Source organism: Ornithorhynchus anatinus, chromosome 7 (genome assembly GCF_004115215.2).
Source record: "Ornithorhynchus anatinus isolate Pmale09 chromosome 7, mOrnAna1.pri.v4, whole genome shotgun sequence".
NCBI classification, from domain to species: Eukaryota; Metazoa; Chordata; class Mammalia; order Monotremata; family Ornithorhynchidae; genus Ornithorhynchus; species Ornithorhynchus anatinus.
In genome coordinates, this window is record NC_041734.1 from 52,663,554 (window position 1) to 52,681,414 (window position 17,861).

General features: G+C 42.1%; 1 long non-coding RNA gene across 1 annotated transcript in view; it reads right to left on the reverse strand.

The window, feature by feature from the left end:
* Nucleotides 1-587: 587 nt before the first annotated feature.
* LOC114813327 overlaps nucleotides 588-17,861 on the reverse strand; it is a 28,445-nt gene continuing 11,171 nt past the window's right edge. Inside the window, exon 2 of the long non-coding RNA XR_003761047.1 lies at nucleotides 588-995. This is a non-coding gene — a long non-coding RNA (uncharacterized LOC114813327). The remainder of the gene's footprint in view (nucleotides 996-17,861) is intronic.

The window sequence follows — 17,861 nt, forward strand, 5'->3', positions numbered from 1 at the left end:
AACATACACATTCCCTGCCCACGGTGAATTTACTGTCTAGAGGTAGTAGAAAGGGTAGAAAAGCTGAAAGTGCTATTTACATTAATATGAATAAATCGGTGTCAGGTATGTACGCAGGTACTGTGGGGCTGGGAGGAGGGATGAATGAAGGTAGCAAGTCAGGGTGACACAGAAGGGAATGGGAGAAGAAGAAAGAGGGTTTGGAAGCTTGGTGTGGCCATAGGATTTCTAGTGTCCACAGGGGATTCCAAATAACTGGGCTGGGTTTGGTTAAACTTCCCTGGTCTGGATAACCTCTAGGGTAGCTTCACAGCGCCAGCTGTTCTCCACAGGGATTCACCTTTAATTGCTTTTCAAAACTACCACAGAGATATAGTACCAGATGGCCCAGTTGCCCAGGGGCCTAAGTGATAGAAAAGAGGTCTGAATGGCTGCATAAATTGGTTGAAATGAGGAGAGTAAAGATATGTAGAGCAGAAGTCTCACTACTAATGTTTTCTCTCACTTATTCACCCTCTACCAGTCAGTGGAGGGTTGCCAGACTACATTCTCCCACTTCCAAACCTCATCCAAGAGAGTAGCCAAAATGAAAAGAAAACAGTCAAAATTGTTATTCTGCCAAAAACAAATTACTCAGTGACTCTGAAGTGGGAATTTGTGTGTAGAATTGTTGCTAACAAAGCTCTTGAAATTCATAGAGAAACATTTGCTTTTGAAAAAAATGCATTCGATATAAAACGTTTTACCTTCAATCATTTCCACTGTCTTCTGAGTTTAGCATTCGACTTGATCATGTCTAAAGATGTTGTGGTTTTCCTAGAACAGACCATCAATGGCCCAATTCATCTTCCAGAGAGAAGCCACAAGGTTGATGGCAAGGCAGTGCTGACGTATCTTCCCCTCAGCACTCAGTGGTTCCATTGACTTCAAAGGGGAATTCCTATCGGGAGAGTGGTACGCCTAGAAACACATAGTATCCGTTTAAATTCAAATCCCTAAAAAAAAAGAAAAATCAATTTTACTTTTACTCGTTGATGCCTGAGTACACACTGCACACGTGTCATCACTTTCGCCATCCTCTATCAGAGTCAACTTAAGGTCAAACTCAGAGAGTTAACTCACAGAATATAAATTAATGTGGCAGATAGTATGAAAAATATACATGGCTGAGGCACATTAGATTAGCCCTTCCTGATGGATTTCTTGAGTCTTGGGTGGCATACGTCAAAATCTATTAATAGAAATTTTCAAAAAGAGATGGCATTGTTCATTGAAATAATTCTATCGGTGCTAGGAAGTCATTTGTTATGTGTCACGGAGACCGGGGCTAATGCCATACGTTGCACATTTAAACACAGAACCGCACTCTCAGGATTTCTTTATGACTTGGAATAGGTTCCTTTCTCTCCAGGATGAAATCTTACTTTATCATAACAGTAGTAAAATTAAACATTACTTATCAAAACCCTTAGATGATTGTGCACATTTCCAAAACACTTAGATGACTTTGCAATTAAAAAAAAAATTCTTGCTGAAAAAGGAAGTTGGCACATCTGTTAGGCACTGTGAAAATTAAACTGCTTTCGGGTGATCTGAAGTTCAAATTGCACTACATAAGCAGTATGATAGCTCAATTCAAATTATTGACAATAGTAAACCTTCACAGTGTGAAAGTAAGTACAGATTCCTGACCTCATTCTTTTAAATATGACAAAAAGGTAAAATTCATTTTCTAGACAATTCTTAGTTCAAAAAAATTCATTTCTGAGTTATTCAAGAAGGGCCTAAACCCTTAAAATAAAACTAAAATCCCCTCATAACTGACCACTTCGCTTTATCATTCCAGGGTCTCAGACCTAGGACAATTTATAGTTTAGTATTGAAAGCGCAAATTCTTTTTGGGAGTATCTTAAATGATATGGAAGTGGGATGCTGTAAAAATCAAATAATTCAGGAAATAAAATTTATATTTGAAAGACAAGTTATTTTTCAGACTTATTTTAGCCCACAGTATGGGGAGGCATTTTTAAAGGAAGTGACAATTTTGTGCTGTTCTTTTTTCTTTTTGACACCATTAGAAATATCTGGGTTACATAATTTACCTGTGCCCTAGATTTTCTAGTTGCATTTTAATCTGGAATATGAGGCAACATTGAAACGCACGTGAACAAAAACTGGGATTCTCACACATTCAATAGCCCTCATGGGGAACTAAAACAGACTGACTCCTGTGATTCTGGAATCACCGGAAACCATCTGTGGTCATGACTCTGGAGGCGCGTGCACTTGGGTTGGTTAGCAAATAGTGGAAAATGTTAGAGTAACGCCGATCGTAGGGATTTCAAGCAATCGTACTTACTGAGCACTTACTGTGTGCAGAGCACTCTACTAAGCGCTCGGGAGAGTACAATATAACCCCATAACAGAGCTGATAGACACGTTCTCAGCCCACAAAGAGTTTACAGTCCAGATTTGTTAAAATGCTGTAAACACATACAGATAAACTAGCTTGCCTTCCGTAATCCAGGATGCGTTCACGGGGTTATTACGCATCCGCCCTACTAGGACTTCAAGCATTCAGTCAGTCAATCAGTCAATCCATAGGTGATCCTTCCACAAATAATAATAATAATAATGGTGGCATTTGTTAAGCACTTACTATGTGCAAAGCACCGTTCTAAGCACTGGGGGGATAGAAGGTGATCAAGTTGTCCCATGTGGGGCTCCCAGTTTTAATCCCCATTTTACAGATGAGGTAACTGAGGCACAGAGAAGTGAAGTGACTTGCCCATAGTCACACAGCTGGCTAATCCCCCACTGTCCCGTAATTCACGTCAGAGGTGATGAGTACCCGGTGGCGTTATTCCTGGGCAGTTAATGGAGAGCTTTTTGGCAATAGATTCAGGGATCATATCTACTAGAAAGAGCAGCACGCATAATGGATAGAGCGTGAGCGTGGGAGTCAGAAGGTCATGGGTTCTAATTCCAGCTCTGCCACTTGTGTGCTGTGTGGCCTTGGGCAAGTCACTTCACTTCTCTGTGCCTCAGTTACCTCATCTGTAAAATGGGGATTGAGACTGTGAGCCCCCTGTGAGACAGGTACTGTGTCCAACCCAATTTGCTTGTATCCACCCCAGGGCATAATACAGTGCCTGGCACAGAACAGGCGCTTAACAGATACCACAATTATTATTATTACTATTACCAATCAATGGTATTTTCCCAAGTACTTAGTAGAGTGCTCTGCAAATAGTATGAGATCATTCATTCATTCATTCATTCATTCATTCATTCATTCAATGATATCCATGGGAAGCAGCATGGTTCAGTGGAAAGAACCTGGGCTTGGAAGTCAGAGGTCATGGGTTCGAATCCAGGCTCTGCCCCTTGTCAGCTGTGTGACTGTGGACAAGTCACTTCACTTCTCTGTGCCTCAGTTCCCTCATCTGTTAAATGGGGATTAAGACTGTGAGCCTCACGTGGGACACGCCTGATTACCTCGTATCTACCCCAGCGCTTAGAACGGTGCTCTGCACCTAGTAAGCGCTTAACAAATACCAACATTATTATTATTATTCAATTGTCTTTACTGAGTGCTTGGTGTGTGCAGAGCATTGTACTAAGCACTTGGAAAGTACAATTTAGCAATAAAGAGCAATAATCCCTGCCCACACCGAGATTACAGTCTAGATGGGGGGAGACAGAGATCAAAACAAGTAAACAGGCATCAGTATAAATAAAAAGATTTATAGCTATATACATGTCAAAACAAGTAAACAGGAATTCATATGAATAAATAGAATTATAGATATATACCTAAGTGCTGTGGGGGGAGGAGGGAAGGGGAGAGTAAAGGGAGAGACTCGAGGTGACGCGGGAGGGGGAGCTGAGGATAAGGGGGGCTTAATCTAGAAGGTCTCTTGGAGGTGATCCTTCAGTAGGGCTTTGAAGGGGGAAGAGTGATTGTTTAGAGGATTTGAGGAGGGAGGGAGTTCCAGGCCAGAGGTAAGACGTGGGCCAAGGGTTGAAGGCGAGACAGGCGAGAATGAGACACAGTGAGAAGGTTGGCACCAGAGGAGCCGAGTGAGCAGGCTGGGATGTAGAAGGAGAGAGGGCAAGTGAGGTAAGAAGGGGCAAGGTGATGGGGAGCTTTGAAACCATAAATACTTTGAATTGACTGATAATTTGTCATTTATAAGCAAAAATTAGGTTAGTCACTAAGGAGAAAAGTTGGATATCGTTGTCCTACTTTCATCTGCTTTTCCTTTTAATGTAGATACCTGTTTCTTTTCCACTTTCTTTTCTTCTATATATTGACATCGAATATATTGTCAATTTGATCCCTTATCTCATTTAGGAATAACGATTATAAAATAGTCCCAACGTGATATTCAATTCTATCCCTACTTCAAGCTTGATTTTGCACACATACATATATATTTATCTTCAAATACATTCAACAAACTGTATGTCCACTGTATGCCTCACTGTACGTCAGTCTCGTCTATCTCTATGCTGACCTTTCAACCACATCCTTCCTCTGGCCTGTAACATCCTCCCTCTTCTTATCAGACAGATAATCTCTCTCTCCTACTTCAAAGCCTTATTAAAGGCACCCCTCCTCCAAGAAGCCTTTCCTCACTAAGCCCTCCTTTCCACTTCTTCCACTCCTTTCTGTGTCGTCCTGACCTGCTCTTGTCATTCATCCTCCCCCCCAACCCCACAGCACATATATATATATACATATAAAGAGCACGGGCTTTGGAGTCAGAGGTCATGGGTTTGAATCCCGACTCTGCCACTTGTCAGCTGTGTGACTGTGGGCAGGTCACTTGACTTCTCTGCGCCTCAGTTACCTCATCTGTAAAATGGGGAACAACCTGATTCCCCTGTGTCTACACCAGCGCTTAGAACACTGCTCTGCGTATAGTAAGCGCTTAACAAATACCAACATTATTATTATTATATGTGTGCATATTTATCCGTAATTTATTATTTACATATACTAATAGCTCTCGACCCCTCTAGATTGTGAGCTCAGTGTGGGCAGGGAATGTTATTGTATTGTACTCTCCTAAGCATTTAGTATAGTGCTTTGCACATGTTGTGTGCTCAGTGAATATGATCGATTGAATGAATGAACCTATGTCATCTTGGATCAGATCATAAACCTCTCCAGTTTGCATCCAAAAATCACACCAAAAGTTCTAGGAGGAGGAGTGTGTTGGTTAACCTGCTTTACTTCCAGGTGCATTGTTCTATCAATTAATCGATCTAAGGTGTTTATTGAGCACTTACTGTGCGCAGACAATTGTATTAGGCACTTTGGAGAACACCATACCGTATCGTTGGTACCCTTAATCGCTGCCCACAAGGAGTTTACAGTCCGGAGGGGAAATAGACCTTAAAATAAATTACAGATAGGGTAAGTGTACATATGTGTTGTGAAACTGAGGTGGGGCAAATATTGATACTTGATACTTGATATCTGTTACTTGATATTTGGATCAGTACTTGGATCAGCGGTACAGATCCAAGTACTAGTGAGACACAAAGAAAAAGGGCAAAATGAGGGTCTAGTCAGAGAAGGCCTCTTGGAGGAGATGTGATTTTAGGAGGGCTTTGAAAATTGGGAGAATGGTCATATGTCAGCTTTGAAGAAGTAGGAGACTCCAGACCAGAAAGAGGCTGGGACAAGGGGTCGGTAGTGAAACAAGCAATTTGAGGTGCAGTGAATAGGATGGTATTAGAGGGGTGAATTGCGAGGACTGAGTTGTAGTTGGGGATCAGCGAGGTAAGATGGGAAGAAAGTTGACTGAGGGTTTTAAGCCGATGGTAAAGAGTTTCTGTCTGAAATGGAGATGGATAGGGAATCACTGGAGACTTATGAGGAGTGGTAAGACGGACTGAACATTATTTTAGGAAAAAAGGAGCAGGACAGGGAAGTGAAATATGGACTAGAGCGAAGAGAGACAGGAAACACGGAGGTCAGTGAGGAAGCTGATTCAGGGAAGGGATCAGGCCTACCAACTCTTTTATATCATACTCTCATAAGTTCTTAGTTCAGTGCTCTGCCCACAGTAAGAGCGCAATAAATTCCATTGATTGATTGACGGAATGGAGAGGAGAGGGCAAATTCTAGAGATTCTGAGAAGGTAGAATCAAGATTTGATGACTGAATATGTGGGTTGAATGTGAGAGATGAATTAAGGATAATGTCAAGTATATTAGTTTTTGAGAAAGGAAGGACAGTGATGTTGTCTACAGTCATTCATTCGATTATATTTACTGAGCGCTTGCTGTGTACAATGATAGGAAAGTCTGGGGGAAATATAGGGCTTCGGTGGGAAGATGAGTTCTATTTTGGACACGTTAAGCTTAGGTGGTGTTGGGACTTCCAAGTAGAGATGTCCTAAAGGCGTGAGAGAATGAAGAGAGGAGAGAAGTGAGGGCTGGAGAGATAGTTTTGGGAATCACCCATGTAGAGATGGTAGGCGAAGCTGTGGGAACAAATGAGTTCTCCAAGGGAGTGGGCATAGTTTCTACCGAGTGAAGGGTATGGAAACCAGAATGGAGGAAGTTCGGGAGAGATTTATAGAAGAAGAGGTAGAGACAGTGGGCACAGTGGAGTTTGGAAAATAATGGGAGGGAAGAGATAAGGCAATAACTGGAGGGAGAGGGGTTTTTTTTAGGATAGTAGAATTTATGTCCTTCTAATATCCTATTATAGTTGCCTAATTCACGAATTTATATGTCTTTGTTCCTTTTAAATTCATACGAATTAATGATGTGCTTGGATAAATATATTTCAGTAAAATATATGGACCCTGCTCTCAAGGAGGTGTGGTCCAGCAGTTGACTTTCTTTTGCTTACTCCCCTCAGTGATATAATTTTTGTTTTGAACTTGTCTTCAAATTTGAGGTGTTCCCTAGTCCTAGTACTGTGATATCTGATAAAAATCAAGTCTCTATTTACCCTGTTCATGCCCTTCATGATTTTGTAAACTTCCGTCATGATCCCAGTCAACCACTGTCTTATCTGGCAAACTCGTGGGCAGGGAACCTGTCTGCCAACTCTGTTATATGGTTATATTGCACTGTCCCAAGAGCTTAGTACAGTGCTCTGCACACAGTAAGTGCTCGGTAAATATTGATCAGTTGATCTTTGAGAGAAGCAGCGTGGCTCAGTGGAAAGAGCACGGGCTTGGGAGTCAGAGGTCATGGGTTTGAAATACGGCTCTGCCACTTGTCAGCTGTGTGACTGTAGGCCAGTCACTTCACTTCTCTGTGCCTCAGTTACCTCATCTGTAAAATGGGGATTAAAACTGTGAGCCCCATGTGGGACAACCTGCTCACCTTGTATCCCCCCCAGCGCTTAGAAAAATGCTTTGCACATTGTAAGCACTTAACAAATACCACCATTATGTCGAAGCAGTGTGGCTCATTGGAAAGATCCCGGGCTTGGGAGTCAGAGGTCATGGGTTCTAATCCCGGCTCCACCACTTGTCAGCTGTGTGACTTTGGGCAAGTCACTTAACTTCTCTGAACCTCAGTTCCCTCATCTGTATAATGGGGATCAAGACTGTGAGACCCATGTGGGTCAACCTGATCACCTTGTATCCCCCCCAGTGCTTAGAACAGTGCTTTGCACATAGTAAGTGCTTAACAAATACCATCATTATTATTATTATCTTTTCAGTCTATTAGAATATAGTAGTTGGCTGAGGAAGATGGATAAAAGAGGAGGAGAGGGGAGAGTCAGAGAAGTAGGGGAAGAGGAGTGTAGAAAAGGAAACAGATTACAGGTTACCCTTTGCCACAATCTCCCTGCAAACTTCTGCTTACAACATGTCCGAACAAGCAGTGGCTTTGGAATTTCTGCTCAGAGGAGCCGAAATAATCTGAGCTGTGAAATGATGGTTGTGGCAGAGGGCAATGGCCCTGCCTCTGTAGTGGACCTACTGGCCATTCCCATGTTCAGACTCCAACAAACTCTCAAATCTTGGCCCTGAAAGGCCCAACTTTCAGGACAACTTTCTCTTCCATTGACACTAGCTTTTCCCCTGCCAAATAGACAGTGTTGGACATGGATATCCTTCAGGGTGGCTCAGTGGAAAGAGCATGGGCTTGGGAGTCTGAGGTCATGGGTTCAAATCCCAGCTCTGCCACTTGTGAGCTGTGTGACTGTGGGCAAGTCACTTCACTTCTCTGGGCCTCAGTTACCCCATCTGTAAAATGGTGATTAAGACTGTGAACCTCACGTGGGACAATCTGATGACCCTGTATCTATCCCAGCGCTTAGAACAGTGCTCTGCACATAGTAAGCGCTTAACAAATACCAACATTATCATTAGTATTATACCTTGTCACTTTAGCTGGTGATCAAAAAAAAAAAATGTAAGGACCAAATTCCCATAAGCCTTTAGGTTTTTGGGGGTCCCAAGGAACGTAAAGCGGCAGTGGGATAAGCTATTAAATTTCAACACCGTGATACTTTGTCACCTCACCAGATGAGTGCTTCAACCAGCAACAGTCTCAAATAAATTTAACCATCCGTTCCTGAAGAGGTTACAGAGATATCGTTTGTTCTAAAGCCACAACCTGTGCTAAAGCCACAAGCAAAACTTATTCTTGGTCTAAAAGTGACTCTTGTCCCAAATATAGTTGTCCTAACAATGCACCACTAGAAAAAAATATCAAGTACATGCCTTAGATCTCTGATCTAGCGTGGCTCAGTGGAAAGAGCATGGGCTTTAGAGTCAGAGGTCATGGGTTCGAATCCAGGCTCCACCGCTTGTCAGCTGTGTGACTGTGGGCAAGTCACTTAACTTCTCTGTGCCTCAGTTCCCTCATCTGTAAAATGGGGATTAAGACCGTGAGCCTCATGTGGGACAATCTGATCATTCTGGATCTACCCAGCGCTTAGAACAGTGCTCTGCACATAGTAAGCGCTTAACAAATACCAACATTATTATTGATCTAAAATCTACTGGATCAGGATAAAGTTTGGGGTAATTTGTTTACTAAGCCTACACTTTTAATTCTTGTTTCCTATGAACAAATACAGCCCAAAATAGCCATAGTTAGGCTTACTAAGAGAAACACAATCTATGCATAAGCTAAGAACACACTAAGGGACAGATCCTTCTAGACTTGAGAATATTCACATTTAATAATAATAATGATAATAATAATCATAATGATAACAATGTTGGTATTTGTTAAGCGCTTACTATGTGCAGAGCACTGTTCTAAGCGCTGTCAACGTGGTTAAAATATTGCCTTATGCTACTTTGATCCCTAATGAAATAACCACTTCCAATAGTCTGGGAAGAGAACCCAAGCTCGTGGTTTTCTTTTTATTTCATTTTAAATTAACTCCAGTAATCCCGTAGGCACCTGATAACCTAAGATTAGAATAATGTTCTAATCTACCTCAACTCCATGCTGTCAGTTTGCCACACATGTGGGTAAAGAAACATATGGAGCTCGAAGAAAATGAAAAACAAAACCCCCAAAATGAGGTTCTCGTGCAAACCTCCTTGTTATTTCAAGGTATCTAATCGAATCCATTTGTGGTTGTTTCCATCTGGATCCCAGCTCTGAACACTTATTTGTCTTTATACATGTACATACATCTGGGTTATATTAGCCCATCAGAATTGCTCTGGACAGTCTCATTCCTAAGTTGGAAATCCCTCTGTCAGCTAGGCTTTCGTTTGAGTGGCACTTTGTGGTAAAGGTCCCTATTTCTATGCATATTCGCCCAGGACCTGGGTACACACAGGCTCAGACGACAGGGTGACCGGAGCAGGCTATGACCACCGACAAGAGGCAGCCGCTCTACTCACGTCAACTTCTATTCAGTAGACGAGGAAGAGGTTCACATCTGTCATAACATTAGTTGTAATTTTTGCTACTCATCCAGCTACTGCCTGGTTTAGCCCCCTGGGAAAAAAATATATCCTCTGAAATTCTATTTGATTTCTTTCCTTTAAACCCTGTCTGATTCTAACCCAAGTTTTATGTGGCTTTTGAATGAACCATTTATTAACTGATTCAAAGCCTTCCAAAGTGCTGATGAAAAGTAGTATTCGTGATGACGGTGACGATGGAGTCCCTGATCAAGAATAACAGATGGCCCACCTGCACAGAGGAACTGATTATGATGTCAGTGGCTTGAGCTATTTTCACTCTCATCCCCGTCAGTCATACTCCCACTGGGGTAAGATGTGCTTGGAGTGCGTGCGGTGAGTGAGGTAAAGTCCATGTTCAGTCGTACCCCTTGTTAGCTAGCTAAAAGGTAGAAAAGGGACAACAGCTCAGGTCTATCAGACAAAGAGAAGGACTACTGATATCCATAATGTTGCCCTTACATCATTAGCTAAGCAGCGTAGTCTAGTGGATAGAGCACGGACCTCCGATAGATCTGTAGGGTACTGTGGCTAGAAGAGCAGAATACCAGGCTCCTTGCAGATCGGATTCCACAGTTACAACCATAGCCACAAGAGCTACCATTTGCACACAGTAAGCGTTCAATAAATACGACTGAATGAAATAAATGAGCAAGACTAGGGCCTCCATTCCATAGAAGCATGTCTAGCTCTGGGTGTTTTAGCTCCTATCCCGAGAAACCCAAAACTTGGAATCAGGTTCATTCATTCATTCGATCGTATTAATTGAGCGCTTATACTGTGTGCAGAGCACTGAACTAAGTGCTTGGAAAGCACAGTTCACCCACAAAGAGGGACAATCCCTGCCCACAACGGGCTCACAGTCTAGAAGGGGGGAGACAGACATCAAAACAAGTTAACAGGCATCAGTAGCGTCAGTATAAATAGAATTATAGATATATACACAACAGAACAAGTAAACAGGCATTAATATAAATGAATAGAATTATAGATATGTACATTTATACACGAGTGCTTTGGGGCGGGCATGAAGTAGAGTAAAGGGAGCGAGTCGAGGCGATGGGGAGGAGAGGGGGATGAGGAAAAGTGGATCTTAGGCTGGGAAGGCCTGCTGGAAGAGGGGAGCCTTCAGTAGGGCTTTGAAGTGGGGAAGTGTGATTGGTGGATTGAGGAAGGATGTGGGCCAGGGGTCGACGGCGGGAAAGGAGAGAACGAGGCACAGTGAGAAGGTTAGCACTGGAGGAGTGGAGTGTGCGGGCTGGGATGTAGAAGGAGAGAAGGGAGGTGAGGTAGGAGGGAGCAAGGGGATGGAGAGCTTTGAAGCCAATAGTGAGGAGTTTCTGCTTCATGTGAACGTTGATAGGAAACCACTGGAGATTTTTGAGGAGGGGGGTGACATGCCCTGAACGTTTCTGTAGAAAGATAATCCAGGCAGCAGAGTGAAAGGGACTGAAGTGGGGAGAGACAGGAGGTTGAGAGGTCAGAAAGGAGGCTGATGCAGTAATCCAGTTGGGATAGGATGAGTGATTGTACTAACGTGATAATGGTTTGGATGGAGAGGAAAGGGTGGATCTTGACTATAGGACTCTGCCACATAGTAAGAGTTTAACAAATGCCATTTAAAAATAAACAGAAAACAACTTTCTTGGCATTTTCAATGCCTGTAATACCTGGCTGCTGCTCTCCTTTTTTGAGTCCACTCCATTGCAGAGAGACAGGATGTGACCCTTCTATGACCTTGAGAGTGGGGGCTGAAGAAAGCTTCATCACAGACCTCAGTGACCTGGTGGAGGAAGAACTTTCAGGGGCACAGAGTGAATGGTAACTCTATTTTACAGCATGCCACTTACAGCTCTGGGAAGCTCAGAGAAGCAGCGTGGCTCATTGGAAAGAGCACGGGCTTTGGAGTCAGGGCTCATGAGTTCGAATCCCAGCTCTGCCACTTGTCAGCTGTGTGACTGTAGGCAAGTCACTTAACTTCTCTGGGCCTCAGTTCCCTCATCTGTAAAATGGGGATTAAGACTGTGAGCCCCACGTGGGACAACCTGATTCCCCTGTGTCTACCCCAGCGCTTAGAACAGTGCTCGGCACATAGTAAGCGCTTAAAAAAAAAAGAAACAAACAAAAAGAAACAAAGAATACTAATGCATATGATTTCACCATGGTACCAAAACCAGGTGAAGGGGAAAAAAAAGGTCTCATACACTGTCATCCCTATCTGGGTCCCACAAGACTTTCAGGCAGTTGGAGTGGTTGTTTTGGATTTTTTTTCTGGATCATCACAGGACTATTTTGTGCGATGCTTTCCAAGTGGTTCTGCCTTTCCAAGGGTTTCCCTTTTCCGCTTTCCTTTGAACATAAGAATTGCTGTGTGGGAAAAACATCGCACATTTCCCCTGGAGAGATTTCTTGCTAGTCAAAATAATGGCTTGACATTAGTGGGAAACAGCAGGTTTGCTTGCCTGTCTCTTGAAAGGTTTTCTTATTTTTACTGTTACACTGATGCAGAGCAAAGTGGTTGACGGTAAAAGCTTTGGTATGGATTGTCAGTGTGATTTTATAATGGCAAATCAAAACGGTAAGGAATAGAGTTTCTTCCATTTCAATATCTTGGTGTTCAATTTCAAAATAAACAAAAAAGAAATAAAACAGCTCAAGAACTGAATGTGCTCATGTTGGGGAATAAGCGTTTGAAGAACAATGAACAAAATTACCGTAGGTCCAAACAGAAGTTGTTTCTCTTGGCTATTTATTACTGCTCGAGAAGCATTGTGTCATCACTACGTTAAAGTGATAACTATATACAAAGCCCAGTGATAAAACATGGTGTTACTACAAAGAGCATCCAAATGGACACAACCCCTGTCCCACGGGGAAAGCGGGCATAGCAAATCCCTACTATAATGCCATCATTTTAGCACTTACAGTGATAGCGCTATTGACTTTTCATGCCAGTATTCTCATGGTGACCCAGCTATGCCGTGGATATGCTGTGAGCAGCACTCTGTATGGTGCCCAAACCTTGACCCGCTCAAATGGCAATACAACCCAACCGCTTTGCTTCACTTTCCAATACGTACTTTCTATTCCCTCTGTATCGCACCCTCCCGAGAGATTCGTACAGTTCTCTGCACAAAGTAAACACTCAAAAAATACCCTTGATTGATTGAGCCAACCTCAAATAATGCATCGTAGCAGCACCCTGTTGGGAACTACTGGCGATAGAAATCTCTGTATTACAGCCTAACCTGGATTAGGCAAGTCAGATGACACAGAGTACAGTGAGATGCCGCCAACTGAAAACGACATGAAAGACTACATCTGACAGATAAACTAAATCTGCTGAAGTGACTGAATTCAAATTTCACATCAATATGTGTAAAACATTTGATAAGGACAATTGTTAATGTATACGTGTTCCCGTTTAATTGCTGGAATTGATATTGATACATACACTTTTATTTGACTATGTAAACTAATAGAGGTAACTGCTACATTTTTATCACTTAAATATGTACACATATATGTTGTTTCAATTAGTTTTTATTCGCTCTTAGGAATGCATGAATGATCTTTACATTTTTGGTAGCCCCGTTTCACTCAGGGTTATTTTCTAAATTCTCTATTTTCATGGAATCGATTGAGAACTCTGAGTGGAGTATAAAAGTATTTTATCTCCATTTTGCAGATGAGGAAGCTGAGGCAGAGAAAAATAAACTGATGCAGCACTTGGGTAAATCACATAGGCCGGTAGCAGAGCTGGAATTAGATTGGGATTAGACGATAATGGAAGAAATCTTTCTCCATTTGCCTTGGTAGGTCTTGGTTTCCCAGATAATTGCTTTTTTAGTCATAATAGCTACAGTAACTAGTTTTTAAAGGAAACTTGGATGGTTTTGGCATTTCTTTCCCGTTGGAAAAGAGTACATAGAGTTGTAAACTCATCTTGGGCAGAAAACATGTCTGCTAACTCTGTATATTGTATTCTCCCAATCAATCAATCAATCAATCAATCAATCAGTCATATGAATTGAGTGCTCACCATCTGCAGAACATTGTATTAAGTGCTTGGGAGAGTATGATACAGCAATATAACAGAGTTGCCTGAAACATTTCCTGCCCACAATGAGATTACAGTCTAGAGGGGGAGACAGGCATTAAGGTAAATTACAGATATGTACATAAGTGCTGTGGGGCTGAGGAAGGGGTGAATAAAGGGAGCACGTCAGGGAGGTGTAGAAAGGGGTGGGAGAAGAGGAAATGAGGGCTTACTCAGGGAAGGCTTCTTGGAAGAGATGTGCCTTCAGTAAGGCTTTGAACGGGGAGAGAGTCATCGTCTGTCAGATGTGAAGAGGGAGGGTGTTCCAGGACAGAGGCAGGATGTGGGTGAGAGGTCGGAGGTGAGATAGAGGAGATCGAGGTACAGTGAGTAGGTTCGTATTAGAGGAGCGAAGTGTGTGAGCTGGGTTGTAGTAGGAGAGCTGTGAGGTGAGGTAGGAGGGGACAAGGTGATTGAAGGTTTTAAAGCTGACGGTGAGCTCTGTGCAGAGGTGGATGGGCAGCCACTGGAAGTCCTCGAGGAGTGGGGAAACGCGGACTGGACGTTTGTAGAAAAATGATGTAGGTAGCAGAGCCAAGACGGACTGGAGTCGGGGGAGAGACAGGAAGCAGGGAGCTCAGCAAGAGGGCTGATATATAGCAAGGTAGGATCGGATAAATGCTTGGATTTAGCGATATTGTGAAGCTTCAACCAAGAGGATTTAGTGACAGACTAGGGAAGCAGCAGGGCGGGGGAGTCAGAGGTCCTGGATTTAAATCCCGGCTCCGCCGCTAGTCAGCTGTGTGACTTTGGGCAAGTCATTTTACTTCTCTGTGCCTCAGTTACCTCAACTGTAAAATGGGCGTTAAGACTGTGAGCCCCACGCGGGACAACCTGATCACCTTGTATCCTCCAGCGCTTAGAACTGTGATTTGGACATAGTAAGCGCTTAGCAAATGCCATCACTGTCGTTATTATTATTAATATGTGGGTGGACTGAGAGAGATGAATGAAGGATAACAGCAAGGTTATGAGCCTGTGAGACAGGGAGGATGGTGGTATGGTCTACAGTGATGGGAAAATCAATTCTGCTTTGGACATATAATAATGTTGTTATTTGTTAAGCGCTTACTATGTGCAGAGCACTGTTCTAAGCGCTGGGGAGATACAGGATCATCAGGTTGTCACATGTGAGGCTCACATGTGAGTCCTACTTGGACTGTGAGACAAGGACTGTGGGATAAGGACTGTGTCTGACCGGATTATAAATGTTGGTATTTGTTAAGCGCTTACTATATGCAGAGCACTGTTCTAAGTGCTGGGGTAGAGACAGGGTAATCAGGTTGTCACAGTCTTAATCCCCATTTTACAGATGAGGTCACTGAGGCACAGAGAAGTGAAGTGACTTGCCCACAGTCATACAGCTGACAAGTGACGGAGCCTGGATTCGAACCCATGACCTCTGACTCCCAAGCCCAGGCTCTTTCCACTGAGCCACGCTGCTTCTCTGTCAAGTTTGAGGAGATGGAAGGATGTCCAAGTAGAGAATTCCAGAAGCCAAGAGAAAATGTGAGAAGAAAAGAGATCAGGGCTGGAAATGTAGATTTGGGATTCATCCACATAAAGTTGATAGTTGAAACCTGTGGGTGTAAATGAGTTCTCCAAGGGAAGCGGTGAAACTGGAGAATAGAAACTCTCTGCACATAGTAAACATTCAACAGATGCAATTGATGATGATGATAGAGATTCTCTTTTGAGCCGTATATGCAAGACTATCTAACATAGTTGGTCATTCAGTGATCAGAAAAAAATCACTATTTTCTTGACTTTCAATCAACTGAACCTTAAATTTAAAACAGCAAATATTAATCTCTTCTCAAATGTAATGCTTATGGAACATTGTATCCTTTGCCCCATACACAAATTCATTTTGAGTTTAAAAAAATATTTAAATAGGTTTCCTGTTATCATTTAAAGCATTTCCTTGAAGTTGCAGGAAAATGGCCCTGATTTGGGTTTTTCAATAACTAGCATTTCTTACCAACACCATAAGAAGAATATTTATACATTTGGATCAGTAAAGAGAAAAAGATAACATGAATATAAAATTTTTCCATTTAAGAAACCGTCTTTATCCTTAGGAGTGAGAATTATACAAAACTTCTATAATTCACAGTTATCCATTTTCAGATCAAATATCTAGTTTACCGTGCAGTTAAATACATCAGTTTGCCACGAAGTCTGTCCGACTATAGACAGTGACCTGGGTAGGTTAGCCAACCAGTTTGACTATCTTGTACCCAATAAAACTAAGTTGATCAGGAAGTCATTTTGAAGAAATTAACTTGGGAATTGTTTCTCTCAGTCTGATTAGACGATAATGGACAATTATACGTATTTGCATATCACTAATCCGATAAGGCCTTACTGACAGTGAAGTAATTTTAAATGTATATATAAAGGATCTTTTGTGAAATTATTCTTCCAACTCTAAAGAACTCCATTATCCCATAATTTGAAAGAAGTAATATTCACCTCTTTAGAAGGAATGGGCAGCATTATCAAAAGCATACAGATCCCATTTACGGTGCTGATCCCCTCAGTGCTTAATAAATACCATTTCTAGATCATCTTATATATAAAATATCGTATTGAAAAGGTTTACATACCTAAATATATACGTATGGTGAGCAAATAAACTTCCTCACTAATTCATTAAAATAATTTCTCATCTTTTCTGGCATATTTATAATTTGAAATAACTCGAGAATTGGCCTTGCAGTTGTTCAGCGAGTATTCACTCTAAGAACCATTATTCTGACAGCTCTTTCCGTTGGAATTGTCAATTTTCCGGAGACACAAACTGAAAAAGGCTAGATTAGCTCCATTAAAATAATGATATCGTGGGACTCCAATTTTGTCAGGGTGAAGCAAAACTAGAGGCTGCATTTAATACAGCATCAGATAATGCATTAAAAGAAAGGAAGAGGAAAACCGGGAGACACTTTACAAATACTAAATCATTACAGTACTTGAACACTATTTTTTCTCGGGATTTGTTTGTTTTTATTTCCTATTTAATTTCATTTGCAATAACCTTCAGATGGAGCAGCCATTATTCATCCGCAACCACAGTTCCACTGCACTTATGTGAATCAACATAATTTTAAAACTTACATAAGTGTCTGTCTCCTCTTCCAGACTGTAAGCTCCTTGTGGCCAGGGACCATGCCTACCAACTCAGGTTACATTGTATTCTCCCCCAAACACTAGGTACACTGTTCCGCTCAGAAAAAGTGCTCAAAAAATACGATTGACTGCTTGATTAAGTGCCATGATTTGTGGTTTTTCTTGTGAGAAGCTTACATCCTGAATATACTATTGTGTCTACTCAAGGAAATGACATTATGCTCAACTGACTTTTCCAAAAAAAATCAGTTCTAAATAGGGCAAGCAGGAAATAGGGAATTGAAAAGCAATCTAGTGGATGAAGCATGGACCTGGGAGCCAGCAGACCTGAGTTCTAATCCCAGTTCTGCCACTTGAATGTTGTGTGACCTTGGACAAGTCACTTAACTTCTGTGCCTCAGTTTCCTCAATGTCAAAATGGGGATTCAATATCTGTCGTCCCTCAGTGAACCCCATGTGGTACAGGGACTGCATCTGACCTGATTAACCTGTACCTACTCCAGCACGTAGAACACTGCTTGATACATAAGTGATTCACAAATACCAAAAAAAAACAAAACAGCGAGCAGCATGGCTCTGTGGAAAGATCCCGGGCTTGGGACTCAGAGGTCATGGGTTCTAATCTCAGCTCTGCCACTTGTCGGCTGTGTGAGTTTGGGCAAGACACTTAACTTCTCTGTGTCTCAGTTCCCTCATCTGTAAAATGGGGATTAAGACTG